A 22,974-nucleotide genomic window follows, 5' to 3' on the forward strand; every position below is an offset into this window, starting at 1 on the left:
TATCCTATAATAAGCTCTCTCAAATCTCACAAACACTTCAAAAAGGTATAGTGTCAAACCAGATTATTTGCTCCCTTAAAGAATATGAAGTCTTCTAGTCTTCTTACATAAAGAAGTAAGAAAGTCAGTCATAGTGTAGCAGTTTGTATTGTGAACTTGAGCTAACAGTTCAACTGACAAAAAGGTAAGTTTGCTTAGCATAGGGAGGGGAGACTTCACATTGCATGAGCTTTTTTTTTGAAATTTTATTATGTTATGTTAATCACCATACATTGTATCATTGGCTTTTGATGTAGTGTTCCATGAGTCACTGTTTGCATATAACACCCAATGTTCTATTCAACACGTGCCCTCCTCAAATACCCATCACCAGGCTAACCCATCCCCCACCCCACCCCTAGAACCCTCAGTTTGTTTCTCAGAGTCCATAGTCTCTCATGGTTCGTCTCCCCCTACGATTCCCACCCCCTTCATTTTTCCTTTCCTACATGAGCTTCTTGAATACTGTGTCCACTGACAGGAGTCTATCAAGCCACATTGCTAACTTACCTGGATGAAGTAATAGTTTTATGAAAGCCCCTCCCCCAAATCGTAATGTTTTCGTGCATGTTCTGAAATGTTATTTTTAACATTTAAATTATATTTAAACATTTAAATAAACATAAATAACATTTAAAATTTTAAATATTTAATTTTACAAGTAAAATTGGTTGTGAGATAATGAATTTTTTCCAAATCTCTTCTTTGATCATTTTAAATGAGGAATGAATCCTTTTAAATTTGCCATGTTTTTGTCAAGTTTAAATCTACTTTTTATTTAAACTCTTTTATTTTTTTATTTATTTTTTTAAAGGTTATTTATTTATTTATTTGACACAGTGAGAGAGGGAACACAAACAGGGGGAGTGGGAGAGGAATTAGCAGGCTTCTCGCAGAGCAGGGAGCCCGATGCAGGGCTCGATGCGGGGTTCGATCCCAGGACCCTGGGATCATGACCTGAACCGAAGGCAGATGCTTAACAACTGAGCCACCCAGGCGCCCTTATTTAAACTCTTTTAAAAGTCAGTATGTATTCCCTAGAGAAGAAAATCCAGCAAACTGCACTCCAGAAATATTTGTCTTGGGGCTCATGGAAGATATCAGTCTACATGGCATTTCCCAAGAGGAAAAAAATAGCTACTAGGCAAGCAACTTTGCTTCAACCCTTAAATAGATTGCTATCTTCTGTTCTAAAACATACAGAATAATGACCATATGTAATGAATAATTATTAGATAAATTTTGATAAAACAAAAGGATTCGAATATAGTAATACAGAAATATGTTAAGCAATTACAAAGATAATAGGTAAGTTTCTTTAATGATACACAGTACATTGTAACATGGCAAATATTATTTAAATGACATCCAAATAAATGATAAATAACCTTCTTATGTATTATGTTATAAGCTAAGTTCATATATGCTAACGTGACTTGAAATGCTGTCATTTTCACAAAATAAAATCTTTAAATATCTTGCCCCAATTCTACTTCCCACTCTCTATTTTTCCCAAAATATATTTATTCTCATAGTATTTCACATTACAGACACATACATAATGTATTACAAGTAAACAGGGTCTGGCTTTAAGTCATCAGAGCTGGTTGTCACCGCTCTGACCTCTGGAATGAAGGTACAGCTACCTTCTCTTCATCAAGTAAGTGAGGATTATCGCCAACACATGACAGCTAGAGTATGTTGGGAAGAAAGATGGTTTGGTTGTCTTCTGTTTCTTTAAGACCTGCATTTTCTTTCTGAACATAATTTGGGAATTTTGGAAGAAATACTAATTCCATAATTGTAATCCTGATACGATACTTTTGTATAGGCATTAGAGGCTAAAAGCTGATTTAAATCATTCACAGATTAAATCATTCATAGCTTTAGGATCATTCTGTGGGGATCTATGTTGCCACTGAAATATTATTTAACCATTTCCAGGTTAGAAATATCATAATGCACTCTTACACCTATTCACATGGCATTGTCAGAACAAAATCACTGAATTAGAAACTAGGGACTTCAGAGTTAATTGACCTCGTTTGGTCTAATTTATAATTGGGACTATTGTAGGCATATGGAAGATAGAAAACACATTGTATCCTGCCACCTCATCCATTCCAGATTTCAACCAGACCATTGAACTATAACTTGGAAAGAGTACTTGGACTCACACTTACAGTTCCACCATTATCCCCTTATGGTTCCAGAAACAGTAGCTTAACTTAAAAAGAACAGTGTGGATGTGAGAGGAGAGCAGTGCCAGCAAAAACTGGCACCCTGCTGCTTTTGTCTTCCTTCCCAGGGGCTTCCCTTCGCTATTTCTCTTCTCTTCTGACCGCTCTCTGAGAAAACCACTGAACTCACAAGATGGAAAGAAACCACACACATGCAATGCTGTTAAGCACATCAAATATCAAGTGCATTCTTCTGCCTCAGTGTCACACTTACCCGTGTTCAAAGGAGTGATGGTGGTAGAAATGCTCTGATGTGGCTGTGGAGCTGGATGAGAGAATGAAAAACCCACGCCGGTTGAATCCCAAAAAAAAGTGAAGAGGCAGGGCTAAAGACAGGACCCGGGGGACCAGTTCAAAAATAATGCATGTGGTCAGGCAGGAGAATGTCAGAGCCACATAGCCAGCCTTTTATGGCCAAGAGGGCAGACAAATATAGCAGCAAATGGGGAGGGGAGTCCTAACGAGAGGAAGAAAGAGGCCCTCACAGGTAGCTGCTTCAGTAATGTAATTATACCAATGCCAGTCAATGGGTCTGTCCTGATTAAACCAAATGCAGGATTTTTATTTGGCTGTAGGAGCTATTTTCAATCTCTTTATCACTGGATATTTAAAAGTGTAATGGAAAAAGTAATTTGTGTTGAGAACTAAAAATAGGTGTAGTAATCTGATTCCCAAAATGGACTTCATGGAATTTTAATGCCAAGATATCGTTCTGGGTGTGCTGTTCGTGACACATGTACAGTACATCTAAAAGACACAAGGTGAAAAAAGAACTTGAGGCTAACTAAAGGCAAAACAAGTTAAAAATGGGTTGCATGTGGTGGTAATTTTGTTCTGACAATACACAGCCACTGTTTCTCTCATGTCAGGAAAGTTTTCAAAGTCACAGCTTCTAGCTTGAGTATTTGAATCCCTTGTTTCATTAATTAAAGCCTTTGAGAAGCAATACATTTTATCTTTCCTAAAGTCAGAGTAGGGTCAGTCTGTCCAACAAGAGATTCTCTTTCTTTGCTTTTCAGACTATGTAACAAATTAACAGGTGGCATAACCTGGTGGTCAGAGCCTACATTTTAGAGGCAGACTAAAGCTAGATTCCTGGCCATCGATGGCACTTAACTGCCATGCAACCTCAAGCAATTAATTCTCCTTCCTAAGTTTCATTTTCCTTCTCTACAAAATAATATCCAAAGCATGGGAATGCTGCGGAGATTAAACGCAATAATGCACTTAACCCAGTGACTGCAACATAATACTCAGTGAACATCAACTATTATTACAGAAATAAACTCATTGTTCAGATTATACATATTAAGCTGGTTGGTTATGTTGTGACATGATATTACAGTGATATTACCTCAACTGAACACAGATCACTTGTATCTATCAAAATATTGAACTGACCCAATATCATAGTCTACTTTATAATAACTTCCTTGGTGACAACTACAGTTAACACTAATACACTGTGATGAGCACTTTATATATGTGACCTTTAATTCTCATGGTGCCCTGCAAGCCAGGTATGATTAGCTTCATTATACAGCCAAGGAAATCAAGACTTCAAAAGGCAAAGTCATTTGCCAAAAATCACACAGCTAGTAAATGACAAATGCAATTCATTCAATCCATATTTGGACTCTGAATCCCATGCATTTTTTGTAATGTATTGATGGATCCTCTAGTGACACTTCGTTTACAAGAAACTAGATATTTTGAAATGGTCTTCAAGCACAATTTAAGTCTCCATTCATAACCAATAGCAGCTTCTGAGCTATGCAAAGTGCGCAAAAGAATGTATTCCACTTAGTCCCAACGCTGTTTCCTGGTAAAATTCAACTTGGCATTTCTTCATCTACACATACCTCCTGTGAGTATGCATATGGATGTTTTAGCTATTTGGAATCCATATGAGAGTTTTTGAAGCTTCATGTTCCCCAAGCATCCCTATGTTCTCTAAACATCCAATATAGAATGGTAGTGGTTCTGAGTTTTGTCCACCAGGCACTGGAATGGTTCCCAGTGAGCTGTTTCTATAGAGAACATGATAAGTTGTTTCAAATCTTCTCGAAGCAGGAGAGAAGAAAAATTAACAAAAATAAGAGAATAAATCATCATAATACTAGCTAATATTTAATGACTACTTGCTATATGTCAGAAATTAATGCTAACTGCTTTACAGTATCTTATTTGAACATCATATACACATAAAAACATTTTATGGATTATGAAGTTGAGATTTAGAGAGGCTGATATTCTTAATATCATACAACTGTATGTGACAGAGGATTTAAATGTGACAGAGGATTTAAACTCAGCTCTGTTCTGCTCAGAGCGCAGTCATCATACTATATCGCCTTTCAACAATTTAACTGTGTATATGTGTGTGTGTGTGTGTAGAGAGAGAGAGAGAGCCATGTGCCAATAATGTCCATTAGAAGTAAGAACTATTGGGGAGCCTGGGTGGCTCAGTCATTGAGCATCTGCCTTCGGCTCAGGTCATGATCCCAGGCTCCTGGGATCGAGCCCCATGTGGGGCTCCCTGCTCAGCAGGAAGCCTGCTTCTCCCTCTCCCACTCCCCCTGCTTGTGTTCCCTCTCTCGCTGTCTCTCTCTGTCAAATAAATAAATAAAATCTTTAAAAAAAAAAAAAAAGAAGTAAGAACTATTGGAGCGCCTGGGTGGCTCAGTCATTAGGGTCTGCCTTCGGCTCAGGTCATGATCTCAGGGTCCTGGGATCAGGCCCTGCATCAGGCTCCCTGCTCCACGGGAAGCCTGCTTCTCCCTCTCCCCCTCCACCTCCCCCTCCCCCTGCTTGTGCTCCCTCTCTCACTGTGTCTCTCTCTGTCAAATAAATAAATAAAATCTTTAAAAAAAAAAAGTAAGAACTGTTACTAAAGAATTTCAGTTTTATTTCCTGTGTAACAGACAAGTATTAGATCAATAAAATATTTACTGAACTTTGATCCGTGTTAAGAATACAACATTAGAGAAGTCCTAATGTCCACACTGTGGAAAAACTGAAATATTATCATTTATTCACTGACACTCAGGATCCCAGTAAAAGTCAAATAGTTTATTTCAAACAAATACATAGTAAGATTTGACAAAAAAGCATGAGCTAGACCCAGCTTAGTATACTAAGCGATCTTTCTGTTATAGCATCATCTGGATTCAGCCTTTTCTAACAACATATTTATCTAAAATATAGCTATCCAGATCACACACATACTGTGTTGTACTGTATAATTAAACTAAAATTAAAGAAGAAAAATTTAGCTGGGCTCATAAAAATCAGTTGTGATTCAATCATGATTCCCTTATAGATGAATAATCATTCTGTCAATTACTCTGACAATTAATCATAATGCCTTTATAGATGTGTAATTAATCTGAAAATTCAATGGAATGCTAACCAACTGTTAATTTCAAATTTCCCAGGAAACCATCTAATGGAAAATACTTTTAAAAAAGCATTTAACTATATAAGCCCGGAAATTTAAAAAAATAATTGCTTTCAGAATCATGGTTTTGTGTTTTTTTTTAAAGTAATTTTAAGTAGACACAGGGGTGCCTGGGTGGCTCAGTCAGTTAAGCATCCGACTCTTGGTTTCAGCTCAGGTCGTGATCTCAGGGTCACGAGATAGAGCCCCGTGTCGGGCTCCACACAGCACGGAGCCTGCTTGAGATTCTCTCCTTTTCTCTCTCCTTCTCCTTGCTTGTGTGCTCACTCTCTCTCTCTAAAATAAATAAATAAAATCTTTTTTTTTAAATAAAGTAGATACATTCTCTCTTCAAATTATCTTTAACAATATTAATATTCTTGGGGGTGCCTGGCTGACTCAGGCAGAGAGCATTAGATTCTTGATCTCAGGGTTGTAAGTTTGAGCCCCACATTGGGTATAGACATTACTAAAATTTTTTTTATTTAAAAAATAAATAAAGAGTATTAACATTTTTATAAATGTGAAGTGCTGAATTTAACTAACAGTAGTGTATCCTGAAAGCCAAAATAAATATATAAATTATATTAGCCACTTAGTAATTTTCATTTTATAGAAGAGGAAAGAGTAGCAAATCATTAGTCTATGTATGAGGGAATAAACAAAGAAATATTCTTTATAAATGCAATGTAAACAAAACAAAAACTAAATTCCAACTGAAATCAAGAAATGTTTTTAAAGCTGCTGGTAGTAGTTAACAGTTACAACACATGCATCAACAATATGGAAAAATAGCATGTATTGAAAACCTACTATGTCAGGCACTATGCCATGCCCCAGGGTTCAGGGGTGACTAACTCATGTCCCCAGAGTAGCCACCGTGTAGTTGGGTAGACAAAGCTGGGTAGTTACTTAAAAATAATTATGGCATCATGGCATAAGGTGATATCTGCCACTTTACCCTGCATAGTTCTCCAGCTCTACTCCTTGCCACTTGCCTTCTTGACTTGTGAAATTCCAACCACAGGTAATTGCTTTTATGTCCATGAACTCCAGGTATCTACTGTGTCAGTTCCTTCACACCTCTGTTCTCTCTGTTCTGCTCTCCCCGTCCCTGTCCAGCACATGCACATTTCTTCACTTCCTTAACTCTCACTCCTTTAAGCCTTCTTCTCCTAAGGCCATCTCTTCTGGAAGACTTTCCTAATTCCACTAGGATAGGAAGTCTATCAAACTATATTTAATGCATGTGTTTGCTTTTCTGTCTCCTGTACTGTGAATTACTTGAGGGCAGGAGAGTACCTTTGTTCAAGTACTCCCAGTACCTAGCACAGCTCTTGGCACAAGATGGGCATGAATAAATAATTGCTAACTAAAGAAAAGTGAGAAATGTGGTACAGAAAAAATCCTCAGGACTAAAGGACTACTTAGAGGTGGAAACAAATAAAAGCAGAGTCACAACGGCCAACCATCCATTGATTGGCTGAGGGCAGGGGAACTGCTCGGGAGCTGGTGCTGGATTCTAGGAGCGGGCCAAGTCTCTAAGCCCAGAAGCCTACCTGTGCCTTTAGTCCAGTCAAGGGAGCTTTAGATTAGTATTAGAAAGCAAGACCCCAAAGCCCATTTTCTTTTTTTTTTTTTTTTAAGATGCATTTATTTGAGAAGGAGAGAGAAAATGGGTAGAGGGGCAGAGGGAGAGAATCTTAAGCAGACTCCCTGCTGAGCATAGAGCCTGATGCAGGCTCCATCTCACAACACATGAGATCATAACCCAAGCTGAAATCACAAGTTGGATGCTTAACTAACTGAGGCACCCAGGTGCCCCCCAAAGCCCATTTTCTAACATTATTTATATCCACCTATTTTTCTGTCTGTCTACTCATAAATAGATGTCTAGAGTGATACTCAGCCAATGTCAATAGTAACTCCCAAATAGTAAGGGTTTTTCTTTCTTTTTTTTTATAATTAGTGTCAGGAACTGTGAACATATACAATGGGATTTATTCAGTCAGTATTAAAAACGAATGGAATCCTGATATGTACTACAACATGGTTAAACCTTGAAAATGCTATGCTAAGTGAAATAAGTTAGACACAAAAGGACAAACACTGCATGAGGTACCTAGGGTAGTCAAAGTTACAGAGACAGAAACTAGAATGGTGGTTACCAGTGGCTGTGGGGAGAGGGAATAGGGAGTTAGTATTCAATGGGTAGAATTTCAATACGGGAAAATGCAAAAATTCTGGAGATGGATAGTGGTGAATGAACATGGAAAAATTAATAAAAGGAAACCTCATTTAGAATGGAGTCAGAAGACCGCAGGGGTCGGGGGGAGAGTTCTCATGCCATACCAGCTGAGATCAATTGCAGATCCTACAGGAAGACACGTACCCCTGCAAGCCATACTACTTAGCTACTTTTACTATTCCAGTGGGAGGAAGGAAGGTTTTTCTCTTCCCCCTGAAACAGTCCAGTCAATATGAAACTATCATAACTCAGCCAATGAAAAGCCACTATACTTCAAATTCCCAGTTTACTCCAATGAACTTTTTTTAAAGATTTTATTTATTTGACAGAGAGAGAGCAGCAGAGGGAGAGGGAGAAGCAGGCTCCCTGCTGAGTGGGGAGCCCCATGCAGGACTAGACCCCAGGTCCCCGGGATCATAACCTGAGCTGAAGGCAGACGCTTAACTGACTGAGCCACCCAGGCGCCCTCCAATGGACTTTTTGTTTATAACAGCCCTCCCAACTCCCTAATTCCCTCTATAAAAAAGCATTCCTCTCCTTTGTTCTCTGGACTTGCCTATGGTTTTGCCATAGCTTGCTTGTCCCTAATTATAATTCTCTGCTTTTCCTGAATAAACCCATTTTGCTGGTAAAATAACTGGCAGTTTTATTTTTAATGTTAACATACTTAATGCCACTGAACTATATGCTTAAAAATGGTTAAGATGGTAAATTTTATGTCATGTATATGTTACCACACACACAAAAAAGAATCAAGGGTCAGAGATTTTTACCCTACTCGAAAGCTAACAAGGTAACGTGGAAGCTGACAAGACATGAGACTCCAGGTCAGAATCAAAGGACTTTAAAACTCTCAGCAATGGCAGAGGTCAGAGCATGAGCACATTCTTTACTGGTTTACTAACTCCCAATTCCCACAGGAAAAAATGAAAAGGGCCAGTGAAACCTGCACAAACACAGGAACTTTGAGCGTACAGAACCATGTATTATATAATGAGCATTAAGCTCCAGAGGCAGACATTTTCTTTATTATATCAGATAGTAAGCATGCCTGCCTTTTTTCCTGGGGGGAGACACTCTGTCTTCAAAGGCTGTTCACTACACAAACATCCCTGAAAAGACGGTCTGGAACAAACGGAAGCTGGACCTTGCTTGCAAGATGTAAAGAAACATGACAGACCCATGGAGAACTGTATCCCAACAGTTGACATACATTATTTTTACAAAAACAGTAACTTTTTTCTTCTTTTAAGTGAGAACCAAGCTAAAGAGCAATGGATGTGAACCTCCAGTTTCATTTGCTTTTTCTTTTTTTTTTTTAATTTTTTTATTGTTATGTTAATCACCATATATTACATCATTAGTTTTTGGTGCAGTGTTCCATGATTCATTGTTTGTTCATAACACCCAGTGCTCCATGCAGAACGTGCCCTCCTCAATGCCCATCACCAGGCTAACCCATCCCCCTACCCCTCTCCCCTCTAGAACCCTCAGTTTGTTTTTCAGAGTCCATCATCTCTCATGGTTCGTCTCCCCCTCTGACATACTCCCCTTTTCTTCCTCTCCTGTTATCTTCTTCTTTTTCTTTTTTCTCAAAATATGTTGCATTATTTGTTTCAGAAGTACAGATCTGTGATTCAACAGTCTTGCTGCTTTTTCTTTTTGACAGTTTTAGAGTAGTAGAATTTATACACCACAAAATTCATCCATTTTAAGAGTAAGGTTCAATGAGCATTAGTAAATTTACACAGTTGGGCAACCATCACCAAAATCCAGTTTTAAAACACTTCCATCGCTGGGAAAAGTACCCTTATGCCAGTTTGAGGTTAATCATTGGTCCCATTCACAAAAGCCACTCACCTGGCTTTCTGTCTCCATAGTTTAGCCTTTCCTAGAAATTTTATACAAATGGAATATCATATGTAGTCCGTTACATCTGGGTTTTTTCACTTAGCAAGCTGTTTTTGAGATTCATCCATATTGTTGCAAGATTCAACAGCTTGTTTCTTCTTATTGCTGAGAAATATTTCACTGAAAGATACACCATGTTTTGCTAATCCATTCATCAATTAATGGACTTTACATTATGTCCAGTTTTGGGCTACTGTGAATAATGCTATCTTGAATTTTTAAATATATTTGTTCTTATATAATTAACCACATTTGGTCTCACAGATAACAAATTTCAAAATGCTGACCAAAAAAGTGTTGATATCTAACACTTATATAGTACTATTTTCCAAGTAGTATTATAAATGCTTTATATGTATTAACTTCTTTATTCCTCACAACACTCTATAAGGTAGGTACTATTATTTTTTTAAAGATTTTATTTATTTATATGAGAGAGAGAAAGAATGAGAGAGAGAGAGAGAGAGAGAGAGAGAGAGAGAGCATGAGATGGGGGAGGGTCAGAGGGAGAAGCAGACTCTCCGCTGAGCAGAGAGCTGGATGTGGGACTCGATCCCGGGACTCGATCCCGGGACTCCAGAATCATGACCTGAGCTGAAGGCAGTCGCTTAACCAACTGAACCACCCAGGCACCCGGTATGTACTATTATTATTATTCCCTTTCACTAATGACAAAACTGAGGTACAGAGAAACTCAGTAATTTGCTCGAGTACATATAACTAAAAAGTGTTAGATACTGTGGTAATTATTTCACAATATATGTAATTCAAGTTATTGTGCTGTACATTTTTTTCTTTTTTTTTTTAAAGAATATATTTATTTATTGGAGAGAGAGAGCAGAGTGAGAGAGAGAGCACATGAGTGGGGGGGATGGGCAGAGGGGGAAGGAGAAGCAGACTCCCCCTGAGTAGGGAACCCCATGAGGGATTCAATCCCAGGATCCTGGGATCATGACCTGAACCGAAGGCAGGTGCTTAACTGAGTCACTCAGGTGGCCCTTTTAGGTAGGCTCCCCACCCAGCATGGAGCCCAACACAGGGCTTGAACCCACAATGCTAAGATCAAGACCTGAGCTGGGATCAAATGTCTGATGCTTAACCAATCCCAGGTGATCCTATGCTGTATACTTTAAACTCCTACATTGCTGTATGTCAATTATATCTCAATAAAACCAGGGGGTAAAGAGAGTGAGGATTCAAATTCAGTTAACCCAGATCCAGAGTTCATGCACTTAACCAGTATACAATACTTGCTCATAACTAAAACAATCCACTTGTGATAAAATTCTGTAACTTCTTCAATTCTTTTAATAATGTAAATACCAGTTTTACATTTTAGGCAGGCATATGTCTTCAAGTGTTAATTTGGTTATGTTCTTTGTTTCCTTCTCTCTCCTTCATATTCTGAGAGCCCCCTCCCCTTTCTTCCCCAGTCTACACTGAAACAGAAACAAAGATGCAAAAACAAAACAAACCTTCAGACAGCAAATTTCAGGAACACTCTTACAGAGCTAGCTTTTCCTATCCTGCTTATGAGATAATACCGAGGCTAGAAAAGAAGAGGCAAAAGGCAGGGTAGCCACTAGAGGAGAGCAAGGACCAATCGGAGGGATGGGGTGATCCTCAAACCAAAGGAAAGTGGCTTTTGGAAGAAAGAACAAGGGAGTAGAGAGAAAGACAAAGAATAATTTATCCCTAAAAACTGACTCTTAACTTTGAAGGCATTAAGCTAAATGAAATAAGCAGTCAAAAGGACACATGGTGGAGGCGCCTCAGTAGCTCAGTCGGTTAAATGTCCGACTCTTGACTTTGGCTCAGGTCACCATCTCAGGGTCGTGTGATTGAGCCCTGTGTCAGGATCCTCACTGGGTGTGAAACCTACTTGAGATTCTTTCTCCATCTCCCTCTGTAGCCCCCCCCAACTCTCGCACGCACATGCACAAACACACGCTCTCTCTCTCTCAAAGAAACAGACAAACAAAACCAAACCACATGTTGTGTGATTCTATTTATATAAGGTACTAAGGTCAAATTCATAGAGGCAGAAAGTAGAATGGTAGTTGCCAGAGGCTGGGGCAGTGGGATAGGGGAAATGGAGAGTTATTGTTTAATGGGTAGAAAGTTTCAGTTGGGAAAGATTAAAAAGTCTGGAGATGGATGGTGGTGACTGTACAACAATATGAATGTACTTAATGCCACTGAACTGTGCAACTTAAAAATGGTTAAGATGGAAATTTTGTTATGTATATTTCACCACAATTTTAAAACATGACTTCTGATTCATCACTGTTCAGCATAGACAGCCCACAGTTCAGCAGTACTGGACATCAATAACCCCACTCCCCATAACAGAGATGGGGACTCAGGGAACTTGGCCACTTTGGGCAGGAGGTAGAGCATGAAGGGAGAACCACGGCTCTCCCAAGGAGGAACTCAACAGGTCCAGCTGAGAATCTCTTGGTGAGGATAGCAACAGACACACCACTATCACACCTGGTTCTCATCAGTGTGTACACACTATGTTCTACCTTGTCCATAGATAGCCAATAACAATGAGTGCATTTTACTATTGCACAATCACTGGTTACCTCGTCTCTAAATATTGGACACATGGATGTTTCCAGTTAATCATCAAGACCAGAAGTCAGGGGTGCTTGGGTGGCTCAGTTGGTTAAGCATCTGCCTTTGGCTCAGGTCATGATCTCAGGTCCTGGCAATGAGCCCCACGTTGGGCTCCCCACTCAGCGGGGAGTCTGCTTGTCCCTCTCCCTCTGCCCCTGCCCACTGCTCATGCTCTCTCTCTCTTAAATAAATAAAATCTTACAAAAAAAAAAAAAAAAGACTAGAAGTCAGGGTTAGGAATTAGGAACAAACATCTTCATTTTCAGCCCAGCTCTTTTATCACATCTTATGTGTGCTCCTTTCAGGGTCCTTTTAACCTCTGGCTCTGTTTTTTTCACAGTTCCCCTAATGGTGTGGGACTGGAAGAGTGGTTTTCCTTCCTTCTTGCACATCAGAATAGCTAAGGAGTTTCTAAATTGCACTCAAGCTCAGACCATATTTCAGGACGTTTACCTCAAAATCTCTGGGCATGGGACATGAGTGTTTCTAAAAGCTCCTAAATGACTCTAATGTGCAGCCCAAAGGAAAAATAATCTCTTAGGTCTCTTTCCATTCTAAAATGATGAAAGCCTTTGAATTAAAAAGAGAGCTATAAATACTTTTGCACAAATAGAGGTTTTCCTTTTCAATTACCTCCTTGGGAAGTATTTCCCCAGAAAGGGACTATGAATTAAGGGATATGTTTTGTGAGATTGCTATTTGGAATAATTAGGCTAATCTACAAGTCAACTACCAAATATGAATATACTCTTTCTTCATTGCCACATCAATATTGCAATGTATAATTTTAATTTATTAGCAAGTTTAACAGATGCAAAATATAGCTATTTTTTAAAAGATTTTATTTATTTATTTGACAGACAGAGTGAGAGAGCACAAGCAGGGGGAACAGTAGAGGGAGAGGAAGATGCAGGCTCCCTGCCAAGCAGGGAGCCCGATGCAGGGCTTGATCCCAGTTCATGACCTGAGCTGAAGGCAGACGCTTAACCATCTGAGCCACCCAGGCGCCCCATATCATAGCTATTTTTAAGTGCATTTTAAAAATTGTAAAAACTGGATATTTTTTCATTGTTAGCTAACTATTTGGTTTTTGTCTGTGTGTGAGCTATCTTTTGACCTTTACCATGGAGATGGATTATTTTTCTTGAGATCATTATTAATCTGTTAATAATAAACAAAATAAAATAGCTACCACTAATTGAGACCTATTACATGATACTGTACCATGCTTTACATGTATTTTATTTTTTACAAAAATTATACAAGGCAGTTATTATCCCCAAGTTATAAATGAGAAAACTAAGGTTCAGACAGGTTATGTAAGTTACCCAAAGTCACATAGCTAATAAATAGTGGCTCTTAAGGACTATCCTCTTTACTGGACAGGTAAACACTCAATGCCTATCCTGTTCACAGTACATGCTGATGTTTTGCACCATGTGATTCCGGCTTTCTAACCCACAGTGATGGGTCATTTCAGACCCAAAGGTAACTGATGAATATCCTGGCCAACCACCTGTGGTATATGGCCTGGCTCAAAAAGGTGAGCCAAGCCAATCACATTCCTCTCTTGAGAATTTGAATTTGGAAATGTTGAATGTCGATGCACTTAATAGAAGGAGCAAAAGTGAAATAGCCTGAACAAAGAGGTGCCTTGTGTATACTGGAGTCAGAGGAGCCATGATAAGTTGTAATTATGAGAGACTAGAAACTAGGGTTAGCAGACAAAGACAGCTGGTAGAGAGAAAACTAAGTAGATGTGCTTAAAGAAGTAGAGACCTCATCAGAGAACAATCATTTGGCCCATGAGAGGAAAACCAAAGAGTCAAGTACCCCAGGCTACCTCTGTTTTCAGCAACTCTCCAGTTTAGATGCAGTTCATGTATATCCCTAACATAGGTATTGTTTTTCTTGAGCTAAATGGACTGTGTCTCTGTTCCTTGCTATCAAACAAGTCAAAATAAAACACCCTTTTTATTAAATTTTTGAAATATTCTGGCTGTTAAGCTTTTATCTGTCACATTTACCATAAAACATTTCCATTTCTATTCTTTCCTTGTTTTCATTACATTTTGACTTTTATAAAAGTGGAACCATCAATCTTATAATCAGTAATACTTTCACCAGTCAAAAACTTACATTTGCACAAACTATAGTGACAGAAAACAGAGAGTGATTGCCTCAAAGATGGGGGAGGTAAGAAGTGAGAGGAGTTAGGAATGAGGCTTTACAAATGGGCATGAAGAAACTTTGGGGGTGATGGATATGTTAATATCTTGAGTGTGGTGAAGATTTCACAAATGTACACATGTCAAAACTTATGACATGTGTACATTTTAAAGATGTGTGGTTTACTGTATGCCAATAATACTTTAGTTAAACTTTTTTTTTTTTTATGTAGGCTCCATGCCCAGTGTGGAGTCCATTGGGGGGCTCAAACTCACAATCCTGAGATCAAGATCTGAGCTGAGATCAAGAGTCAAACGCTTAACCAACTGAGCCACCCAGTTGCCCCAAACCATTTTTTAAAACAAATACTCTTCTCTCCAGTTAAGATACTTATACAATTCTATTTCATTCAACTTATTATGCTTCATGCTTGACTGGAACTCACCTGCTATTTATTGTGGTTTATGCTATGAGAGCTTAATCCAAGTTTATTTTTCTCAGTTTTAATACTCTCTTTTTCAACTACATATTACAAATAGTTATTTCTTTCACAATTGTAATGGTGTAATAACACTTGAGAAGTCATGTGTGGAGCCCTATAGTCTTCAATCTATTTCTATTAATATTTTTCATTCCTTGGACAATTTTTCTGTTTTTAAACCTAATACTATCTGCTTTGGAAGTCTGGAATTTTGTTCCCTCATGATATTTGTATTGTTTTAAAGTCATGTAAAGCACTTTACATCAAGCAAGGGTGGTAATGTTAGTACACACACACACACACACACACACACACACAGTTATTCTTGTATACTTATATGAAATAAATTTCATGTAACTGTTATACACATTATTTTAACAAACATCTGATGCACTCTATATGAAAAGACTTTAAACAGACAAAATTACTACAAGAATTAATAGACTAACATACAAGATTTTATTCATTGTTCTCCCATCTTGAGCAAAATTTTTATTGGACTTATATATCCAAACAAGATCTAACCTGTCTGTGGTTAACCCGGCCACCACAGCTACCTTCTGTACCAAGAAAACTTTCATTCCGGACCTAGCAGGCCACACAGAAATCTGATAACATGCATCTGCTTGTGTTTCAACACAGGACTACTTTCATCATTCAACCACTTCCTAAGTCTCCTTTATTGTTTTCTACTACCTTGGCCTCAAAGTTCTTGAACAAGGTTTACTGTTTTAACTTAGGTTTCATTGGGCACATGTGACATGCCTGGCACTGTGCACGGTTACGGGAATAAAAACAGAAGGCGGCACCCTTGGGAAGTATGTGTTCCTTCCTATCATGGCTGTTTCTACTTCCTGAAGCAAGTAATAAACTGTGTAGCTCACAATAAGACACTGAAGAATACCGATCTTGGAAAAGCCCCTTCAGGGGTGCTTGGATGGCTCAGTTGTTAAGCGTCTGCCTTCGGCTCAAGTCATGGTCCCAGGTTCCTGGGATCGAGTCCCACAACAGACTCTCTGCTCAGTGGGAAGCCTGCTTCTCCCTCTCCCACTCCGCCTGCTTGTGTTCCCTCTCTCGCTATCTCTCTCTGTCAAATAAACAAATAAAATCTTTAAAAAAAAGAAAAGAAAAGCCCCTTCAAATTTAACTTCGGGTTTTTTGGTCTTTCAGGGACTATTGGACAGTGCTGCCAGACCAGTGCTCTAATGCTTTACTGAATCGGCAGTCCATGGGGTAATGCTAAAGGAGGTGTTTGGTGTTAAATGTTGACAAATTATACAAAACAGAAACTGCCCATAGAAATTACTTTCATTTATCATTATTTCTCCAGGAGAAACAAGAACTCAGAATCAAAAGTTGTAATATACTTACAGGTGGCTGGCAAAACAGATACTGCCCCAAGGCACTGATTTCTGTGGAATTAACCCCTGCTGGAAAGTCTGCAAGAGACCACAGAGCCTCTTTTCCTGGGAAAAAAAATAAATAAATAAGTCAACATTTTGGGCAAATATTCCCACTCCAAATTATTAATACAATCATTAATCCTCTATAGTATTATCAGAGCGATTTAAAAAAATACAAATCTGATCATATTAATCCCATAAGTAAGACAGATCAGTGGTATCTCACTAACCTTCAGAAACATGGCTTAGAGGTCATTCAGGACATGGTCTCTGCTTACTCTTAGTCCTCATATTTTTGCCATTTTCCCCTCATACCCTACCTTCCAGTTCTTCATTCATTCAATATGTATTTTTATTTAGTGTGTGCCTGTAATGTGCTAATTACTGTCCTGGGCCTTTGGGATACTTCAGTAAACAAAACAACCCCCCAAACCTTGTCTTCATAGAATTTAGTATGAAAAATAAACAGTAAGAAAAAAAAGTATATTGTATGTCAGAGATAATAAATGCAGTGGAAAAAATAAAGAGAAGAGAATGCTAGAGGTGGAAGATGAATGATGAAATCTTAAATGACCAGAGAAGGCATTACTGAGATGATGATATTTGAGTGAAGACTCAAGAGAACTGAGGGAGAAAGCAATGAAAACATTAGAAGAAAGAAATCAAAAGGAACAGGAAACGCAAAGGTGTTGAAGAGGAAAAATACCTTCTTCAAGAAACAGCCTGATCAATACAGTTGAGCAGTTGGTGAAAGTTCACCCAGTCTGATGTTTTGGGGGCTTATAGGCATTTGGCTTTCACTCTGAGTTGAGACACCATCGGACAGTGTTGAGCAGAACAATGATGTGATCTAATCTCTATTTTAGAAGGATCAGTCTGTGTCTGTGGAGACTAGAATTTAGGGAGACATGGAAGTAAGGAGACCAGTTAGAAGGCTACTGAAAAATCCAGGCCTGATACCTTGTATTGGGATAGTAGCTGTGGGGGTGATGGGACATAGTCAGATTGATATGTTTTGAAGGACTTAACCAATAGGTTTGGCTAACTGCTGTTCTAGACCCTGGAGATGATTTGACTGAAAGGTTGGATGAGGGTCAGGAGAGAAAAAAAGGTGGCAAAGATGAGTCCAAGGTTTTTGGCCTGAGCAACTTAAAGGGTGAAATTCCCATTAACCTACGTGGAGAAAATGTCAGGAAGAGCAGGTTTTACAGGTAAGGTCAGAAGATCAGTTTGGGGCTCTGAAGGTTTAGATGCCTAGTAAACCTCCTTGTGGAGATGTCAAGTGACTATATCATGAGTCTGGAGTCCAGAGCACAGGTCTTGGCCAAGATACATACCTGAGAATAATCAGTGTCTCAGTAGTATTTTAAGCCATGAAAATGGGTAAGATCAGCTAGGGAAGGAGTGTTGACAGAAAAGAGAGGAGAGACAAACACTGAATCCTGAACTACTCCAAGGGACTGAGGAAATCAGGAAGAACTGGCAAAGGAAACTGAAGAGTAGCCATAAGAAATGTGCCATAGGAACCAGGAAAACCAGGAGAGTGAGACATCCTAGAAAGGAGAGAAAAAGCGTTTCAAAGGTGAGGGAGTGATCACCTTGTCAAATCTGTTTGAAGACCGAGAACTGGCCATGATGACATGGTCATTTGGTGACCTTGATAAGCACATAACAGTGAAGTGGTTGGGGAAAAAAGCCTTATTATACAGGGTTTAAGAGAGAATTGGAGCTAGGTGACTTTTTTAAGGAGTTTTATAAAGGGCAACAAAGAAACAGGACAATAGCTGGAGGAAGAAAATACACCAGGAAGAGGGTTTTTTGTTGTTGTTGTTGTTGTTTGTAATATATTAATTTCCTATTGCTGCTGTAAGAAATTACCACAAATCTAATGGTTTAAAACAACAATTTAGTTATCTTACAGTTCTATCATTAAAATTGCAACTTGGATCTCACTGGGATAAAATGAAGATGTCAGCAAGACAATGTCCCCTTCTAAAGGCTCTAGGGGAGAATCTGTTTTCTTTCTTTTCCAGCTATGATGTCACTCACATTGACATCTTCCTATTTTAAGGTCAGTTCATTAGTAACCTTAATTTCATCTGCAACCTTAATCCCCCTTTGCCATGTAACCTAACATAGTCACAGGTTCTGGAGATTAGGACGTGGACATCTTTGGGGAACCATGATTCTATATGCTACATACAGGATACATTACTGCATACCTGTTGATGGGAATAATCCAAAAGAGAGAAAGAGAGAGAAAACTTGGTGATGCAGGAGAAGATAGAATCATTGGAGTAACATGAGTTATCAAGTGGAGGAACTGGTTTCCACAGGAGCAAGGAGGGTACTTCCCCTATTTAACAGAAGAAAAGGGAAAAACAACATATGGGGTCAGATGCTGGTCAGTAGGTAGATATGGTGGTGACAGCTTGTGGGAGTCTCCGTTTTTTCTCAATGACTTAGAAAGAAGGTCCTCAACTGAGAGCAAGTATGGGAGAAAAGGTATTGGAGATGCTAGGATAGAAAAATTATAAAACTGACATCTATGAGTGCAGGAGCATCATGGTAACATCAAGGGCCCACTTGAGGTCTTCGGTCATTACTTAAACTGTGACCATTCAGCATGTTTCCTCCAGCTGAGTAGACAAAGCATTGGTATATTAGTTAGTCAGGGCAGAATAACTACTCTACAAATTCCAAATTTCAGTGCCTTAACACAACTAAAGTTGATATTTCTCTGAGAAGTTTATATGGACTATTTCACCTAATACACACAATGGATGGCTAAAGTAGATGCTATCATTATGCCCTTTTTCAGATGAGAAAACCAGAGACTTGACTGAAGTAAGCCTAAGCCATAATTTTTGCTTTAGGTATTTGCTTTATTTGGGAGTATTTAATAAAAAATCTGCCTCACAAGATTAACTCAGCAAATGTAATTTGGTCACTATATTTATTCATTAACAAATTATTAGTAGTATCATAGGGTACATATTTAAAAACAGTTTGTGATCTTGATATTTGTCTTTTAATCATTGGAGAAGCATTTCTTTAATAATTATCAGGGTCAGGTAAATTATTTTTTAGGTAATTCTTATTTCTTCTCTTGGTTTGGTTTATTCATATTCTCTTTTCTGGAATCTTGTTTAGTATTTTAATTTTTCTAAGCATTTGTCTTTTTTTCAAATTTATTAGTATAGAAATAATAACTTCTCTCAAATATTCCTTTTTTTTAAAGATTTATTTATTTATCTGAGAGAGAGCTTGCAAGCAGGAAAAGGAGCAAAGGGAGACAGGTAGAGAGAATTCTTGAGCAAGCTCCCAGCTGATCTCGGGGCCGGACATGGGGCTCAATCCCAGGACCCGGAGATCATGACCTGAGCCTAAACCAAGAGTCAGTTGCTTAACTGACTGAGTCACCCAGGGACCCCACCCACTAAATATTCTTAATTCAGTTCCAAATTATTTCATCTTATATATCATTCCTGAATTTTAAAGTAATTATAATTATTTTTTAAAGGAATTCTTTATGTAGAATTTTCTAAACCCTTTTAATACACTTATTTGTAGTTTTGGAGCTTTAAAACTAATTTCCATACAGATTAATTTAAAGGCCTTAACTTCATTTAAAAGAAAGGAGCTCCTCCTACTGTTTTCCTGGATTAATGCTAATTTGTTTCATATTAGTTTGTGCAGAAAGGATTAGAATTCCATTTATGTAGGCAAAACCAGAATGTAAGCCATGTCTCTCACCATTCAAAATTTTCTTACATGCAATAAAAATTGTAAGTGATCCCTAGGAAATTACCAACTTCGGCAGTAAATACCAAAGGTTAATTCAGCCATGCTTCCTGTTGTTTGGGTAAGGAGTTTCCCTTTTTGAACCAAAGAAGAGAGCACAGAATTTTAAAATAAAATGTGGGCTTTGGGTTAGGCCATTTACCAGTTACATGCATTTGAACAAATAACCAATTACCAAATATTTACTGGCATTCATGGATAATTAGGTACTATCCTAGAAGTTAGGGATACACGAATAAGAAATACTGACCCCAGTCCTCCCTTCTGTCTTACACCCGGACAAGCACAGAGACATGAGTTATAATCCTGGTTCTCTTATTACCCTTTGGGTAACATTGGCAAATCATTGAAGTATTTGAGCTTAGTTTTCTAATCTGTGAAACAGAGGTAATAATACCTATCTCACATGGTTGTTGTAAGAACTAAATGATGGGGCACTGGGGTGGCTCAGTAGTTAAGCGTCTGCCTTCGGTTCAGGTCATGATCACAGGGTCCTGGGATCAAGCCCCACATCAGGCTTCCTGCTCAGTGGGTAGTCTGCTTCTCCCCTGCTTGCTGTTCCCCCTGCTTGTGCTTGCTCTGTGTCTCTCTTGCGCTCTCTGTGTCAAATAAATAAATAAAATCTTTTAAAAAAAAGTACTAAATGATAAAAATGCTTAGGCAGAATACCTAGCACATAATAGGTATGTACTAATGTGAGCTCCTTTTCTTTCTCCCTTTGGATTTCTCTGGTCTTGCAAAAAAGCCTCACCTTGCGGCAAGAGCAATAGTGTCTTTTTAAGAATTTTAGTACCCCACAAATATCAAATACTATATACTCTGAGCTGCTGAAACATTAATGCAAGGTTTTCTCAACCTCAGCACAACTGACATTCTGGCCAAATAATGCTCTGCTGTAGGGGGCTATCCTGTACATTGTGGAATGTTTAGCAGTATTCCTGGCCTCTATGCACAAGATGCCAGTAGCAGCTCCCTGGGTGTGAAAATAAAATATGTTTCTGGGGGCACCTGGGTGGCTCAGTCGTTAAGCGTCTTGCCTTCAGCTCAGGTCATGATCCCAGGATCCTGGGATCGAGCCCTGCATCAGGCTCGCTGCTCAGCGGGAAGCCTGCTTCTCCCTCTCCCACTCCCCCTGCTTGTGTTCCCTCTCTCGCTATGTCTCTCTCTGTCAAATAAATAAAATCTTAAAAAAAAAAAAATGTCTCCAGACATTGCCAAATATTTCCTCGGGGAAAAAATTTACACTTCTGCATTAGTGGATCATAAATTCACATGTAATGGGTCCTACAGAGCATTTTAAAAAGTTAAATGACATAAAATTGAAATAGAATAGAAAACTTAGAAAACATCATAGGTACTCAAGTATTGCTTAGTGATATAAATCTATTTTTTTAAAGATTTTATTTATTTATTAGAGAGAGAGAGAGCGCGTGAGAGAGCACAAGCAGGGGGAGTGGCAGAGGGAGAGGGAGAAGCAGGCTCCCCGCTAAGCAGGGAACCCGATGTGGAGCTCGATCCCAGGACCCTGAGATCACGACCTGAGCCAATAATCACTGAGACACCCAGGTGCCCAGTTATATAAATTTCTTACAGTGAGTTTCAGTCAAAAGTTTGAAAGCCACGGGTCTGTACTTAATAAGACTTCTTACATAAATGATCTCATTTAATCAGAAAACTCTATAAAGTAGGCAGGACAGATGTTATCCCCATTTTACAAATCAGAAAATTGGGGCTCAGATCAGTTGAGGGACCTGCCCTCAGTGTTACCCAGTAGGCTAAAGGAAGGATATGAAGCAGAACCCAAGTCTCTAAACTTCTAGTTACAAGGTAAAAAGGCAATTGTTACCTAAGGGCAAAGATCTCCTATGTGGCTCAGAAGGACAGAGACATCATGGAGTCATAGGTCTTTGGCAGTGGGTCCAATAATTAAAACTAGATATCAATACATTAGATGGAAATTTGAAAAACATTTTATCAAGATTTTTATTTTCCACACTGGCTTGCTAACCTTTGTATACCCAGAGTTACTTATGTAATAAATAAATGAATGAATGAACACTGACCACACAATTCCTGTTCATCACTGACCACATAATTCCTGTTCATCTTCAATCAGCCAGTTCCTCTGATCACCTTCAATCAGCCATGCTCCTTCATTTGCTTGGAATCTTTCTTCTCCTTTCCCACTGAAAATTTTTTTTAACTTTTAATTTTAATTTTTAATTCTTTTATTTATTTATTATTATTATTATTATTTTTAAGTAAGCTCTATGCCCAATGTGGGGCTGGAACTCATAACCCCAGACCAGGAGTCACATGCTCTGGAGACTGAGCCAGCCAGGTGCCCTTCCTCATTGACTTTTAGAGTCAGCTCTTTAATAGTCCTCTAGGGGCCACCTTCCACAAATCCCCAGAGGGGTTTATTTCCTTCTCTGTGTTCCTTCTAAAGGCCTTACCTAATTGTACTGCAATGATCTGTTTTACAACTATTCCCTGATACTCCCTGTGCCTTTGCAACCCTTTCTACTCCCTCTCCCTCGATCCCAGAGGTAGCAACTATGTGCTAGTACAAATAGCATAAACCACAATACCCACCACACTGCTTGGAAATGAATTTG

At 38.7% G+C, this 22,974-nt stretch overlaps 1 protein-coding gene across 1 annotated transcript in view; it reads right to left on the bottom strand.

Moving 5' to 3' along the window:
- Window positions 1–16,671, bottom strand: part of MYOM1 (myomesin 1) — a 149,231-nt gene extending 132,560 nt beyond the window's left edge. The window contains exon 1 of the mRNA XM_028092355.2: window positions 16,521–16,671. The gene's annotated coding sequence lies outside the window, so the exon portion shown is untranslated. The remainder of the gene's footprint in view (window positions 1–16,520) is intronic.
- Window positions 16,672–22,974: the final 6,303 nt, after the last annotated feature.

Source organism: Eumetopias jubatus, unplaced genomic scaffold (genome assembly GCF_037043125.1).
Source record: "Eumetopias jubatus isolate StellerSeaLion01/CBP00866 unplaced genomic scaffold, mEumJub1_p1.0 scaffold_16, whole genome shotgun sequence".
Classification (NCBI taxonomy): domain Eukaryota; kingdom Metazoa; phylum Chordata; class Mammalia; order Carnivora; family Otariidae; genus Eumetopias; species Eumetopias jubatus.